The following is an 11,494-nucleotide window of genomic DNA, read 5'->3' as shown; positions in this document are numbered from 1 at the left end:
TAGATAAAAAGGTACCACTCTGGTGGGAAGGTAAACGGCATTTCCGTGCACTGCTCTGGTTCGCCAGAAGCGGCTTAGTCATGCTGGCCACATGACCTGGAAGCTGTACGCCGGCTCCCTTGGCCAATAAAGCGAGATGAGCACCGCAACCCGAGTTGTCCGCGACTGGACCTAACGGTCAGGGGTCCCTTTACCTTTACCTTGGCTCCTGGGCAGTTAATATATGTCATTTGTTGTGTGTGTCTGACCAACATGGCATTCTTAGGCAAACATGGGCACAGTGGCATTCTGGAGGTCTTCGCTTAATCATGAGATGGTGAGAGTGGTTATCTTGTTTCCCCTTGACAAGTACATAAACCCAAAGGACAAAGTTATGACCTTTTCCACTTTCTCTTTCAGCTCTATGTGCTTTCCAAGGCTTGTGGATCAGTCCTATCCAGATCCATCGCAAAAAAAAATTGTGTGTGCACGTCCTCTTTCTCTCTCTGTATGTGTGAGATCTGGGAGAGTTGCTGACCAGAGATGGCAACATCCATGACATTAACTCAAAAATTCAAATCTGCCTACAGACCTAAAAACTATGACGACTTCTGCAAACCACCCTTTCAAAAACCTTGTCCAAGAAGGGGAGACTGGCAACTGGCCGGTAATTACCATATTTTTCGCTCTATAAGACGCACCAGACCACAAGACGCACCTAGTTTTTGGAGGAGCAAAATAAGAAAAAAAATATTCTGAATCTCAGAAGCCAGAACAGCAAGAGGGATCGCTGCGCAGTGAAAGCAGCAATCCCTCTTGCTGTTCTGGCTTCTGGGATAGCTGCGCAGCCTGCATTTGCTCCATAAGATGCACAAACATTTCCCCTTACTTTTTAGGAGGGAAAAAGTGAGTCTTATAGAGCAAAAAATACGGTACTCAGATTTTCCAAATCCAGGGAGGGTTCACTGAGGACTGGTTGTACCACTGCCTCCTTCAGGCAGGCAGGGAGCACCCCCTCTTTCAAGGAATTAATCACCACCCTGCCCCGGCCAGTTGTACCCTCCCTCTTAGTTATTATCAGCCAAGAGCAGCAAGTGGGACGCGGGTGGCGCTGTGGGTTAAACCACAGAGCCTAGGGCTTGCCGATCAGAAGGTCGGCAGTTTGAATCCCCGCAACGGGGTGAGCTCCCGTTGCTCAGTCCCTGCTCCTGCCAACCTAGCAGTTCGAAAGCACCTCAAAGTGCAAGTAGATAAATAGGTACCACTTCAGCGGGAAGGTAAACGGCATTGCTCTGGTTCGCCAGAAGAGGCTTAGTCGTGCTGGCCACATGACCCGGAAGCTGTACGCCGGCTCCCTTGGCCAATAAAGCGAGATGAGCGCCACAACCCGAGAGTCGGTCACGACTGGACCTAATGGTCAGGGGTCCCTTTACCTTTAAGAGCAGCAAGGATCCAGGGCCCAAGTGGTTGCCCTGACTGATCCGAACACCTTGTGCACAACCTCAGTCCTTAGTCCACAACTAAGAAGCTCCCACAGAGATTATACTCATAAGGGGTTTGAATGTAGAGAAGTGCCAACTTGAATTCCAAGTGTCCCATAGCTGAAGGAGTTCTCCTTATCCCATCACAGCTTCAAATCCATCAAGCAGAGAGTTGTAACTGCAGCTTTTCAACATTTGTGGAGCTGGAGCTCCTTAGACTCAGCAAAGACTTTGCAGGAGGGTAAGTTCATATCTGTCTGCATTCAAATGCTTTTATTTATTTTCTTTAAAATATATACTTTTAAACTCTAAAATTGTACCCAATGGTTCACAATACTTTCAACAAACAACAATAAAATGATTATTATACAATAAAGCATCAGAACAACGGAAAATCATGCAGGATCATATATATAAAAAAACAATATTCAAGCAGTAAAACAACACTAAAAAGAGTCTTGGAGAGCAACAATAACAAAAGTCTTCATCTGTTGCCTGAACAATAAAGGAGCTTTTGATTTGGCATTCTAAATTATTTAAATGCACCTCTAAATCTTTATTGCGGATGATGAAAAAGTCAGGTTCCCCACCACTGCGGTACGCAATAAATTCATATTTGAATTCATAGGCTTTGAACTGAATAGCAAGACTTCACAGTAAGAGCTCAGGCTGTAAATCTGAATTTGGAAATAATGGGGAACCTTCTGCTGCTGTGTCTTAGCAGTCACAGGCACCCCAGTATTTGGATCTTAAATTCCAGGACAAGATTACAAATTGCCTTGTAATCCTCTTGGGTGCTCTATCAACAATACCTTAATACAATAGAAATATATTTTAAAAATTAAAAAATTGTCCAGTAGCACCTTAGAGACCAACTAAGGAACTCTATTCTGGCAATATTTGGTGACAGATTATGTATACAGTGGTACCTCAGGTTAAGTACTTAATCCGTTCCGGAGGTCTGTTCTTAACCTGAAACTGTTCTTAACCTGAAGCACCACTTTAGCTAATGGGGCCTCCTGCTGCTGCCGCATCGCTGGAGCCTGATTTCTGTTCTCATCCTGAAGCAAAGTTCTTAACCTGAAGCACTATTTCTGGGTTAGCAGAGTCTGTAACCTGAAGCGTATGTAACCTGAGGTACCACTGTATATTGAACTTTTGAATTATTCTACCGCGACTGGTTTAGAGACTTTGGTTGTAATTTCTGATCATTTCTATTAGTCTATAAATAGTGTTTAGCGCCATTGTTATTGGCCATCGTGTGCCATTATTATTGGCCATTGTGTTGTGTTATATTGTTCAGCTGAATTTTTTGAAGGCACAAACATACGGTACTGAAAATGGGATCGCGTACAACTGCCCGTTGCCATCATGCACAGAAATCATCACACATGCAACGTAAAAATGATGTGTGGAAGAGCCTGAAATCAAATGAGGCCTTCTCTGTCAGTGCTAACTCAAGCAGAATACTGCATAGACTTGTGAATTCAGTTTCCAGTTGACCTTTTTACATAAATATAGATATTTGTGATGGATATGGTAATTTTTGGAAGCCAATATCCAAGCTTGGAGTGAGAACCAAAGCAGAGATTTAAAGTATCAACATATTCAGCAAAGTAATTACTAAGAAATTTGGATGGAAGAGATTCGAGGAAGTCAAATACTATGTCTATGAAGATGGATGGCACTTAATTTTAATTAATTAAGTGGTAATATGTTGTATGTATCTTTTTTCACTTTTTCTCCTATTTTTTGTTTCTTTATTATTGTTAATCTTTTCTTTTTTATTATGTTTATTTACGGAAAATAATAAATATTATTTGGGGGGAAAAAACATATTCAGCAAAGTAATGCATGCAAATATAGGCTAAACCTTTAAATATGCCTTTCTAAGTGAATTCCAAAATTTCCCTCTTCCTCCAGCATAGGAAAAGACCATATGTTTGGTAAGTTAAAATTGCAAGTAAACTCTCCAAAGGTCAGATTTATGTGCTTCAGGAAAGTTGCACAGGCAGTGAAATTTAGCTTAGTTACAAATTGGTGAAAATTATTGGTATAGGAACACAAGAATGGCTGGTGAAAGCCATGTGGCTGCGCTGAAGCAACGAGCTCAATCCTCTTCACACACTGGTTTAATCAGGTAGACTGCATACAACTATAGGCTTGATTACCTATTTCTTCCAAAGGTGAGGGGAAGTGACATAGATAAGCTTAGCAGGACAGCTTACTCTATGGTTTTAACCCCTTCATGCATTAACTAGACTTAAGCATGTTGGTTATTTGAAGCTGGTTATCCCACAGTATTTTCCTCTTCAAACATCAAGTGGCATTTCTGTCTCAGACACGTATATTATATATGCTGGTCCAGTAACCTGCGCTGTAAAAATATCCTTCGCTTCATTGCACTTCACAATAATATTTACCACCACTGTTTCAGCTGCAGCAAGCTCTTTGGCGGGGCTGCTTGGTTTACCCCTTCTGAAACAAGAATAAAAAAAATACAACATAGCAAATTATTTGGCTGGTCAAGTGTGATGTTCTGCCGAGATTGTCCTAGACTACTACTACTACTACTACTACTACTAGTAGTAGTAATAATAATAATAATAATAATAATAATAAAATGCAGTGGGGAGGAAAGATTTGCAAATTGCAACTTCTCAGGAGGATCTTTGGGAGAGAAAAGTCCTGTAGCAGCTTTTATGTCCGAACCTTAGCTTAATCATTAGAATAAATAATCACAAAAGTGAGGTTTCTGCTTCCTGATAAAGTTTTTAAAGTGGGGCTAGGCAGGAAGATCTCATTCTAAACCTCTAAGAAATGGCTTCAAAATGTATTACTCTCTTTCTGCTACCCAAGGAAGCGGATGGAAGGGGAAAGTTTAGGACAGGGGTAGGCAACCTAAGGCCCGTGGGCTGGATGCAGCCCAATCGCCTTCTGAATCTGGCCCATGGGAATCAGCGTGTTTTTACATAAGTAGAATGTGTCTTTTTATTTAAAATGCATCTCTGGGTTATTTGTGGGCATAGGAATTCGTTCTTTTTCCCCCCTTCAGAATATAGTCTGGCCCACCACATGGTCTGAGGGACGGTGGACCGGCCCACTGCTGAAAACGGTTGCTGACCCTTGGTTTAGGACATCCTTTGCTGCCTCTAAGGCCACTAAAATGTCTTGGCTTTTTGTTGGGGGTGGGGTGCAGGAGAAGAAGGAATGAGAATTTTCTGCTTAACATTTTAGCTTATAATTTCCTGGCTCAAAACATCCAGGAGTTTAGGTGTTTGATGCTCTTTTGGGAGAGGGTTCTTGGTTTGCATCGCTTTTGCTTTTGTTTTATTATGTATTTGGCGTTTTCGTTTTGTATTTTTATGCTGCGAACCACCCTGTGATCTTCGGCTGAAGGGTGGTATGCAAATTTAATTAATAATGAATTAATTAAGCTAAATGAATTTTCAGATCAGGCCGATCGGGGGAGGGTGACATGAGATGGCAAAAGATTTACACCATGGCAAGACCAGTCAATGAATTGCTGCGCCTCCAGTGGTTACATGGTGCCCAAGGATTAAAATATGACCTGCTTATGTAGCAATAGTTACACCAACCCCATCCTGGTTGCATTGTGTTGTGTTGCTCCCGCATTCAGGGAGTTGAAGACCCACAATACTTCTTGTGCAACACCATAGGGCAGCCTTCTACAACCTGGTGCCCTCTAAATGTTGGACTACAACTCCTATCAGCCTTGACCGTTGGCTATGTTGACTGGGGCTAATGGGATTTGTAGTCCCCAGCTTGGTGAAGGAACATGGTATCGGGTATGTTCTAAGTTTGTTTGGAATGTAAGCATGAAAGCAGATGTTATGTACTGAGTTGAATAGGATCCAAAAGGCAGCAGTCTGATTGGTCCTAGAACAATAGGATTCAGAATGCAGCAGTCTGATTGGTCCTAGAACAATAGGGTCCAGAATGCAGCAGTCTGATTGGTCCACAGGAGGCACCCAATCCAGCTCCAGGTGGAAGTGAATCCGCAACCTGATTGGCCTACAGGTGAATCCCGGAATTAGCCAATCACGTGGGGCCCATTGTGTAAATAATGTATATAGAGCAGACATTCTGAGGGAACTTCCATTCCTCTTCACCACTATGAGCTGAATAAAGAGCATGAAATCCACTCTTGACTATATTTCAGCTGGAGTCTGACAGATTCCCCAGAAATGCACTACCTCTGAAAATGCAAGACCCTCGTTCGGATTGTCTTCACTGCAACGAACATCAGAGCTGCCAGAAAGATGCTCCCAGAGAGACATAACATGATGATCTCATAGGTCCAAGAGGAAAGATCTAAGCACAGAGAACAAAAGCAACCATTCCTTAAATGTACACCCCGTGGTGTTAGGTTATTAGCATTAATCCTTTTCTCGACAACATGGATTTGAAATAAAAAACAAAAGCTTGTGAATAGACCTTGGTCTGTTGTTCAGCATAAGGTAAAGGTAAAGGTAAAGGGACCCCTGACCATTAGGTCCAGTTGTGACTGACTCTGGGATTGCGACGCTCATCTCGCTTTATTGGCCGAGGGAGCCGGCATACAGCTGCTTCTGGCGAACCAGAGCAGTGTGCGGAAATGCCGTTTACCTTCCCGCCGGAGCGGTACCTATTTATCTACTTGCACTTTGATGTCCTTTCGAACTGCTAGGTTGGCAGGAGCAGGGACTGAGCAATGGGAGCTCACCCCGTCACGGGGATTCGAACCCCTGACCTTCTGATTGGCAACTCCTAGGCTCTGTGGTTTAAATCCTGGCTATACCTACGTCTCAGGTTGATGTTGAGACCTGTGGCAAAACCTTCAGGAGGCAAGGGACAGAAACATCGCCAGTGAGCTTGTACAGTTTGGAACAAGAGGAAACTTTGTTGGCCTTCCAACGTTTTGTTTTTAAATGAATGGGATTAACCTTCGCTGAATATAGCTTTGCAGTGTGGAGTACCTGGATCTTTGGGGGGAAGCGTTCCATGAAATTCCTCCTCCCTAGGAGTAAGCATGCTGCAAAGGAAAACAGAGCAGAGAGCTGTAAGAAGGATGAAGGTTGTTAATGTGATAGGTTGGGGGTGATATACATTCCTAAAGGCCATTCCCATCATTTCTGATCATTTTCTGTGCTACCTGCTGCTGGTGGGTGTTGGAGTCCAGTGATGTGTGAAGGGCCACAGGTATTCCACCATGGTTTTAAACCATGGGTAGGCAAACTAAAGCCCGGGGGCCGGATCCAGCCCAATCGCCTTCTCAATCCAGCCTGCAGACGGTCCGGGAATCATCGTGTGTTTACATGAGTTGAATGTATCCTTTTATTTAAAATTCATCTCTGGGTTATTTGTGGGGCATAGGAATTCGTTCATATTTTTTTTCCAAAATATAGTGCGGCCTCCCCACAAAGTCTGAGGGACAGTGGACTGGCCCCCTGCTGAAAAAGTTTGCTGACCCCTGTTTTAAACCATTAAAATGGGAATGTGTGCTAAATATAATTGCAGGAGCAGGCTTGCTCGCTCTGCCAGAGTTGCGAGGCATCTCCACCCCACCTCCCCATTGCATTGCCCTGTAAGCAAAGTCTTTAAAGTGGGAGGGAAAGGGGTAGGAGACATGGGGATTGGAGCAACAGACTTGGGGTTTGTAGGGTCCTGGGACTCCTCCTAACATAATCCCTCTGTAGTGACAGACTGTTGTTTTCAGCATCCGTCTGTCTTGAGAGACAATGGAATACGCCACCAGGGGTGAAGCCAAGCCGCTGGAGAATCACGGCGCCTGCTGTGGCTGCAGAAACCGTAACTCGTAACTGCTACCTCCTGCATTGTTTTTGCTGCACTAGCAGCGCCAAAGTGACCTCCCTGGGGCATAAGCCTGGGCGGTGTGTGTGGAGGTCCTAGGCTGCCCAGACACCAAGACCGTCCTCTCAGCCTCACTGATGCAGTTCAAAGGAAAGCAGAGCAAGACATTTGGCACCAGCTTAGCTGCAGGCGTTGCCAGAAGGAGGTGTACAAGATGTCATCCAACCGCCTTAGGGACTCCACTCTGGATTTGTGTAGGGTTTGCTCCTTAGCCTTTTCTTCTTCTTAAGATGTCCCACAAAGCAGCAGGTAAGTGACTATGTATCTGCTGGCATTTGGGCCCAAGCACCTTATAAGCTCATTGTACTAAGTCAGGGGTCAGCAACCTTTTTCAACCGTGGGCCGGTCCACTGTCCCTCAGACAATTTGGTGGGCCAGACACACACTCTCTCTCTATATATATAAAATGTATTTTTATTAAAGATTTTCTTCATTTACAAAGTTATGTGGAATGTTTCCCTTGTATTTTCCCCCCCATGTAACATTTTTTTTTTTACACAAATCGGTTTCATTTGTTGAGACATTAGGAAGAAAAGGGGGAAAGAGGTGGGGGGGGGAAGATGAGCGGGGTCGAGGTCGGGTGGCAATGTTTCTATTTTGGCTGGACTATATTTTGAAAAAATAAATAAAAAATGAATGAATTCCTATGCCCCACAAATAACCCAGAAATGCATTTTAAATAAAAGGACACATTCTACACATGTAAAAACATGCTGATTGCCGGACCGTCCATGAGCCAGATTGAGAAGGTGATTGGGCCACATCTGGCCCCCGGGCCTTAGGTTGCCTACCCCTGTACTAAGTTTTCCCCAAGTTGATCTAAGGAAAGCAACACATATGCTAGTATGGGGAGGATTTCTTTCCAGGTCTCAGGCATCGTTTCTGATTTTACTTAGGTGTGTAAAGGACTTGCACACCCTTTTTTTCTGGGGACTTCTCTCTCTCTCGTTGTCTTGCTTCTTCACATATACAACCCGTGGCTAATGGATTCCCCCCTGTTCCTCACCCCACCCCAATAAATTTGTTTTAACTTAAGGTTGTCAGTGCAAAGAGAATAGAATTTAAAGTGCCCCATACATAACGCAAGGCACAAACTCCCCGGCACCTGGGGACATGCCACAGCCAGTTGATTAACATATTTATTAAAGGTGTGCTATCGGGCTATGCATTCGGTAATTCCACACCTCATTTATAATCTGGAATAAGGGGCAGCCGGGGTCAGTGCATAAATGCCACAAGGAAGCCAGTATATTAACGCCCAAGTGACAAAACGAAAATGCCTTGGGATGAATTTATGGGGAAGGAAGGCCTTTAAATCCCAAGGCTTTAACGGAGGCTCAGAACGGAATCGGGCTCTGAAATTATGTGCTATAATGTTTAACGGGAGTTTTGTTGTCACGTACATTATTTTTCCTGATAAGACATTTCGTATTTATGTTGTGGCTCCCCCCCCCCCTTCGGAAAAAGAAAGAAAGATAATGGTATTGTAAGTGAGGCTGTGTCTTCCCTGTCGTGATTTGATGTGCCTTTGACAGAGCCTGAACTCCATGGGAATAAGGTCGTAGGATGCTCCTGTTAGACCAGACCAAAGACCCATCTAGTTCTGCTTCCAACTTCCTGCTGTGGCCAGCCAGATTCCTCCAGAAAGCCCACCAATGGGGACTTGGACGCAATGGCCCTCTCCTATTTAGTTCTGTATTGCCCCTGCTTCACTTGGTGGCCATAACTAATGAGAATAATTGGAGGAACATTCTCCAGCGGGTTTTAATCAAGGAGAGGGGTAGTACCTCTGGTGGGTACCTACCGTGCTCCTTCTGGGGTAGTTTGTCCACCTTTGGTCCCCGCCCTCCGCTCACCTCTCACCTGTGGCTACTAGAAGCTGTCAGCATGTGACAGCAGCCACACCCCAGGAACAGCTTCAACTAGCCAGCTAAAACGGGTGAGGGTAGACGATGGGTGTTAAACCCTCAGAGAGTTAGGGACTTCCCTTGCATGTGAAAAGAAGAGCGATCAGGAGAGATAGAACTGCCAGTTGCTTTCTGTCATGATGGCTAAGGAAAGCCTCCATCTTCACAGGAAGTAGATCACTGTACAGTGGTACCTCGGGTTACAGACACTTCAGGTTACAGACTCCGCTAACCCAGAAATAGTACCTCAGGTTAAGAACTTTGCTTCAGGATGAGAACAGAAATCGTGCTCTGGCAGCAGCGGGAGGCCCCATTAGCTAAAGTGGTGTCTCAGGTTAAGAACAGTTTCAAGTTAAGAACGGACCTCCAGAACGAATTAAGTTCTTAACCCGAGGTACCACTGTATAGCCCACACAGGGCTGCCTCTGAAGACTTCGGGCTGGTGCAGAATTCTGCAGCCAGATTGCTCACAAGAAACTGGTAGTTCTAACGGTTCTAGCACAACTGAGCTGGCTTCCAAGATGATTCCATTATGGACCCTTTGCCTGATTCTGTAGGGCTCGTCTTGTGTTCTTAGCCCCATTCCCAACAACATACAGTGGTACCTCAAGTTACATACGCTTCAGGTTACATATGCTTACAGACTTGGTTACACCTGGGTTACAGACTCCGCTAACCCAGAAATAGTGCTTCAGGTTAAGAACTTTGCTTCAGGATGAGAACAGAAATCGTGCGGTGGTGGCGCAGTGGCAGCAGGAGGCCCCATTAGCTAAAGTGGTGCTTCAGGTTAAGAACAGTTTCAGGTTAAGAACGGACCTCCGGAACGAATTAAGTACTTAACCCGAGGTACCACTGTATTTGTCTCTTCCTTCCTCTTATTTTAATACCCAGCCTAAAGAAACTGCTAGAAGCTGTCTGCATGGGACAGCAGCCACACCCCAGGTAAAGGCTTTGACTGGGCGGCTAAACCAGGTGGAGATGACCGATGGGTCTCAAACCCTCAGTGAGTTAGCGACTGCTCTTGCATGCAAAGACAGGCTCCAGAGGATTGAGTGGGTGAGACCAAGAGTGAGGGTTGGCCAAGAAGGCGATTTCTGCATGTGCTGTACAGGGAAGTGAGGGGCTAATGGGGCTTGTCAATCGGGGAAGGGAGCCCCTCTAGGAGAAGGAAAACTCTGATCCTAAATCTTCTGCCTTGTGGGATATCTTTGAGAGAAGAAAAGGCTAGGGAGTAAACCCTACACAATTCTGGAGCGGAGTCCCTAAGATGGTTGGATGGCGCCTTGTTGGCCTCCTTCCGGCAACTTCTGCAGCCAAGCTGGTGCCAAACGTATTGTTCTGCTATCCTTTGGACCACATCATTTTTGCCCAGGCAGCCAAGGAACTCCATAAATGCTGCCTGGGCTTATGCCCCAAGGAGGTCATTCTGGTACCTCGGGTTAAGTACTTAATTTGTTCCGGAGGTCCGTTCTTAACCTGAAACTGTTCTTAACCTGAGGTACCACTTTAGCTAATGGGGCCTCCTGCTGCCGCTGGAGCACGATTTCTGTTCTCATCCTGAAGCAAAGTTCTTAACCCGAGGTAATATATATGGGTTAGCAGAGTTTGTAACCTGAAGCGTATGTAACCCGAGGTGTCACTGTACTGCCAACGCCACAGTTTGATTTCGCCCACAGAGCCCCAAAAGCCCCAGTGAATGCCCTGAGCTTCAGCCTCATTTGGCCAGTTCTGGGTCAAAAAGTGCTGTTTGGGGGATGCCTCAAAGTACCCATAAGACTCTGAACTGAACAAATTTACACCAGAAATAGGTGAGAGGGAGGAATAAACAGCATTTAGACATAAAACAAGGAGCTGTGGACTAATTACCTTGTGGCTGTCAAGTCTTCTTTCCTGTTTGTCTCTCACTGGGTCTCGTTGGGTCTCTCGATGAAAGAAGATCTTGTCATGCTGAGCTCTCAGCTTGTCACCTTCTCGTACTCCTGGTTTGTATGAGGAGTTTAGTCGCTCTTAGGCTTTTATTGAGAGGGAGGTGGAATTCCCTGCCTCACCCATGTACCGGTAATTTCTTTCACACTGCGTTCTGTAAGATACCAAGGCTCCCCCTACAGGGTTAGTTCTGCATGCTAGTTTTTGATTTTACTATGGCACTACTACTACTATTAGGAACGTGGGTGGTGCTGTGGGTTAAACCACAGAGCCTAGGACTTGCCAATCAGAAGGTCGGCGGTTCGACTCCCCGCGACGGGGTGAGCT

The 11,494-nt window shown here is 45.1% G+C and overlaps 1 long non-coding RNA gene across 1 annotated transcript; it reads right to left on the bottom strand.

The window, feature by feature from the left end:
- Positions 1-1,714: 1,714 nt before the first annotated feature.
- Positions 1,715-11,231, bottom strand: LOC310659604. The gene is made up of 4 exons (XR_014502854.1): positions 11,108-11,231; positions 6,440-6,495; positions 5,678-5,795; positions 1,715-3,938 (listed from the first exon to the last, which is right to left on the bottom strand). It is a non-coding gene; the product is annotated as an uncharacterized lncRNA (long non-coding RNA).
- Between the last annotated feature and the right edge of the window lie 263 nt (positions 11,232-11,494).

This window comes from Podarcis tiliguerta (assembly GCF_965153285.1).
Source record: "Podarcis tiliguerta genome assembly, chromosome: 11".
In the NCBI taxonomy this organism is placed as follows: Eukaryota; Metazoa; Chordata; class Lepidosauria; order Squamata; family Lacertidae; genus Podarcis; species Podarcis tiliguerta.
The sequence above is the reverse complement of the archived record's forward strand: the minus strand, read 5'-3'. Positions and strand labels throughout refer to the sequence as shown.